The sequence below is a fragment of the Schistocerca cancellata genome, chromosome 1 (assembly GCF_023864275.1).
Source record: "Schistocerca cancellata isolate TAMUIC-IGC-003103 chromosome 1, iqSchCanc2.1, whole genome shotgun sequence".
NCBI classification, from domain to species: domain Eukaryota; kingdom Metazoa; phylum Arthropoda; class Insecta; order Orthoptera; family Acrididae; genus Schistocerca; species Schistocerca cancellata.
Genome location: NC_064626.1, coordinates 360,971,153 through 360,976,409, shown reverse-complemented (window position 1 = coordinate 360,976,409; position 5,257 = coordinate 360,971,153).

Genomic DNA, 5,257 nt, shown 5'->3' with positions numbered 1-5,257 from the left:
TGGATTTTTAAAATTTACCACCACTGACATATTCCATTTTTAAATTTCCCACCAGTGCCAGCTTGCATTTTTCAGTTTGCCACCAGTGTCGTCTCGTATTTTCCCCGACTGCGGGTCGACTTGCACGAGTCGCTTCAACTACTCGTTTGTTCCACATAGTAGTTAGCAGTGCTGTTTATTAACAATATCTTTTATTAAAGAAGAAATGAACATTACAAAGCAAATACGAAGATTTAAATTCATTAGTTCTTCATAGTTGTGGCTTTGAAAAATCATCTTCGTCGGTATCCCAACTATTTTCTTCTCGTTGAAGTCTAGAGTTCCCTGTCACCATTGTTACCAAGCCACCGATTTTGCATGAAAAGCATTTTTTGTTTAGGGTATTTTCTTTAACATTCATGCGTCAACATCCTAGTAATTCGATCCAAATATGGCGCACTGTGCACTTCCTTTATTTAACTGTTTGTCGACTACTTTCCTCGGACGAAGTTATCTGGTATTTCTATCTTTTCAGTAGAGTCAGTGACTCCAAGGTTTCCAGGACATCTGTTCATGTCAGTCTAGGATGTATTATTTACTTTCATGATATGGACTAATTATTCTCAAATTCTAAAATAAAAATCTATTAAATTTACACGATGTACATGTTAAAATAGCCAAAAATAATAATCTTTTGAAGTTGTATTGTATTGTACGTTAACCAGGGGCCTAGAAACGACCGAGAGGCTCCGTCCCTGCCGCAGCCTCTGTGGTCCACAAGCCCACGACGACTACCGCAGTCCACTTTACCTCTCCGCCGCCCCAAACCGAACCACTCTTTCCGGGTTATTGTGCCGTTCGGCCCCCGGTGGACCCCCCCCCCCCCCCCCCCAGGGAACGTCTCACACCAGACGAGTGTAGCCCCTATGTTTGCGTGGTAGAGTAATGGTGGTATACGCGTACGTGGAGAAAGTGTTTGCGCATCAACCGCCGACATAGCGTAGCTGAGGCGGAATAAGGGGAAACCAGCCCGCATTCGCCGAGGCAGGTGGAAAATCGCCTAAAAACCATCCACAGTCTGTCCGGTTCACCGGACCTCGATACAAGTCCGCCGGGCGAATTCGTGCTGGGGACCAGGCGCTCCTTCCCATTCCGGAAAGCCGCGCGTTAGACCGCACGGCTAACCGGGCGGGCATCTTTTGAAGTTATTTTCTTATGAGATAGTCATATTCAAAGAACAGGTGAAAAAAATATTTTTTTTGTATCATCTGATCGTACTCAGGTGTTATAGAAGTACACTGTAAGATCAAAAAATAAAATAAAAATGAAAAATGAAAAACGACACGTTACGAAGGAATCATTCGAATGCGACTATAATCGATAGATGCGAAGTGCATGCGAACACAAACAAATGATTATAATTTCAGAAAAGTTGGATGATTTATTCGAGAGAAATAACTTCACAAGTTGAGCAAGTCAGTAACGTGTTGGTCTACCACTGGCTCTTACGCAAGCGCTTATTCGGCTTGGCTTTAGTTGACAAAGTTGTTGGAGTGCCTCCTGAGGGATATCGTGCAAGATCCTGTCCAATAGGCGCTTTAGATCGTCAAAATGCCGAGCTATTTGGAGAGCCCTGCCCATGGTGCTCCAAACGTTCTCAATTGGCAGAGGACCCGGCAAACTTTCTAGCCAGTGTAGGGTTAGGCCGGCACGAAGACATGCAGCAGGAACTCTCACCGTATGCGGTCGAGCATTATCTCGCTGAAATGTAAGCCGAAGATGGATTGCTATGAAGGGCAACAAAACCTGGAGTGGAATATTGTCGACGTAGCTTTGTGCTGTAACGGTGCAGCAGATGACAGCCATAGGGGTCCTGCTGTGAACTTAAACGGCATCCCAGACCAATATTCCTGGATGCGGGGCTGTATGACGGGCGACAGTCAGGTTGGTATCCCACCATTGTCAGGGATATCTCCAGACATGTCTTCGCTGGTCGTTACGGCTCAGTTTGAAGCTGAAGCTGATGACGTTTCACAAGATGGTGCCCGCCGACAAACAGCCGTAGTTTCTACTGCTTGTCTTAACGCTTCTCGAACCATAACTAGTCAGTAAGGTCGCCGGATATCCCGCAATTGAGAACGTTTGAAGCATTATGCTAGCGTGCCAACTGGACATAATTTGCCACGATATCCATTATGAGGACAACCAACAACTTGAGAGGCACCCACATGCCTTGCTCATACTGTGGCATCAAGCAGTCAGGCCTGCAAGATGAGTGGTCTGCCAAGCGAGTGGATTCATTCTTATTTCTCGAGTAACATGAACTCTCGTACTCACAATTAAGTTACAAATTATCCTCCTGTATAAATAATACGCAACGGAAACGCACATCTGACTATCAGTAATTTACAGAACTCCGACTGTTCACTACGCACTGGCAATACCACATTTTCTTTCTTTTTTATTTAACGACTTTTATCAGCACGTGGCCATCGCACTGAATATGAGTGGCGCACACATGATAAATTCTGGATATCATGACAACATACAATTCGAAGGAAAAGGCCACCAATCTTTTTCTTTTCACTATCTTATTTATTCCGATGAATTCTATAACCTAAACACACAAATTCTATAACCTACAACAATAACACGTGAGAAATTCCGCCCAGTGGGCTATCTTATGGTCTCGTAATTATTTAACGCTACAGTGCACTTTCTGGATAGGATGGTGGATCTTTTGCTATATCTCACACTTCGGCTCTCACAACCATCATCACGAAACTTTCCTCCAGACCGAGCGGTACAAAAGGAACATGCATACCCACTATCTCTGAAACTACCTTGCTACTCTCCCATGCAAACCACACATACTTAAATTACATGACATACACCACACTCCAACGTGAAATACAAGACAGGTAATGTAAGTAGGCTGTTTATGTTTTCTTATTGGCAACGTTACATAGCGCTCTGTATGAAAATCACTGGCTGTGCTGTGTGCAGTCTGTGGCTAGTTTGCATTGTTGTCTGCCATTGTAGTGTTGGGCAGCGGCAGCTGAATGTGAACAGCGCGTAGCGTTGCACAGTTGGAGGTGAGCCGCCAGCAGTGGTGGATGTGAGGAGAGAGATGGCGGAGTTTTGAAATTACATATATTATGACTTGTGATGATATTAAGGTAAATACATTGTTTGTTCTCTATTAATATCTTTCATTTGCTAACTATCCCTATCAGTAGTTAGTGCCTTCCGTAGTTTGAATCTTTTATTTAGCTGGCAGTAGTGGCGCTCGCTGTATTGCAGTAATTTGAGTAATGAAGATTTTTGTGAGGTAAGTGATTTGTGAAAGGTATAGGTTAAAGTTAGTCAGGGCCATAGTTTTGTAGGGATTATTGAAAGTCAGATTGCGTTGCGCTAAAAATATTGTGTGTCAGTTTAGGCACAGTCGTGTACAATTGTTCTAAGGGGACGTTTCACTAATAGTCACAACATTATCACTTTCCGCTTTCCCACTTCAATTAATATTTATCCCAGTTTCACACGACACTGCCCCACTTCGTAATTCTACTTTCCTACTATGAACTCTGGAGATATATGCACGTCTTCCTATGCAATGCAAGCCAAGTGGCGTTGCTGGATAGATGGCTGACTCACCTTGTTTCTCTCTCAGAGTGTTATAGTTTGAATCAAGCGTCACACGGAAACATATCTCGACGAGTAATATTAAGAACATATTCATCACACACACGAGTCCTCAACTGATACCATGGATGAGTACTTCTCTTTATCCTTTGTCTCATACACAGATTGAGACTCACACAGTACTCACCACGTGGAAGTACTCGCCTCTAATTTCAAGTACTGCACACGCTATTTCTTAAATATTTCAACTTATAGTACACACGCTAGTAATTCAGCTTAACTTAAGCACATGGAAGTATTTCAACTTATTACTACACGTGGTTTCATTGTGACCATTGGTCACTTCCGAAGATTACTACGATCCCATTAATATTACCTGCCTGACATTTAGTTCTCCCCACAAAAGTTCCTGAAATAGAGAAATTATTATTTCAAACTACTCTTAAATATTCCACATGCATACCATGTCTCCACTCTTTTGTCTTTACGGAGCACAACTAAGACAGATCTTAACAGCACAAGATCCAGCGGCAGAGTGCCGAAACATGGCCGTTCTTCAGGTCCTCTCGCACCTCTGCTGAAGTGGGGGAGCACCTTGCTACCGTATTGGTCAGCCACATTTCAGGCGCTCAAAGCTCGGGTAAATTTCATCTCTTTGGTCCCACCAAAGGTGGCCAAAGGATCGTCTCAAAGATGATCATATATTCACATTCACTATCTGCGGTTAGCAGACGACCATACATTCATACATTTCACAGATCTCACCAAACTGGATGTAGGGATTTACTTTGTGGGAGTGCACATGTGATCAATTAAATAAATGAATTGTCATTCTTTCCCACACTGGTATCCGGCTTCGCTGTATTAATTGAAATTGAGTTATTTTACAAAAAAAATGTGTTGTTCTGACAAAAATAATGAAGTATGTTGTACCTATTTTCAATGTCGGGTGGTACTGTACCCTTTCAAACTTTATCGGTGACTGCCAAGCCGAATAAGTGTTTGCATAAGGGCCAGAGTTGGGTCAATAAGTTATTGCCTTGCTCAATTTGTGAAGCTCGTTCCCTTGAATGAATCATCCAGTTTCTTTGACATTATTATCATTTGACAAACTGCCTATTGGCTCCTTTCTCGAGTCCTTCGGCCGACGTTCATCTAATGATTTTACTGACGTTTCGCCAGCACGACTGGCTGGCATTGTCAAAGCTACACCCTCCATTGCCGATGGTGAACTGGCAATGGAGGGTGTAGCTTTGACAATGCCAGCCAGTCGTGCTGGCGAAACGTCAGTAAAACCATTAGATGAACGTCGGCCGAAGAACCCGAGACAGAACCCAATAGGCAGTTTGTCAACAAGTGGCCACGAAAGTCTTAACAATTTTGTATTATTATCATTTGTTTGTGTGTGCATGTACACCTTATCTACCGACCTCCGTTCTATTGGGATAATTCCTTCGTGAGCGTAGTATTCTTGTTATTTATTGGTTTATTTATTTATTTTCGTCCTAAAGTGTATTTACAACAGGTTACTTCGCAACGTTCTTACCGTGGCGTCAAATAAAATAAAAACCATCCTGCATCACTGCCGTCAGTAGTAAAACAGGTTATACAGTCAACAGTAAATTGTACTAACAGA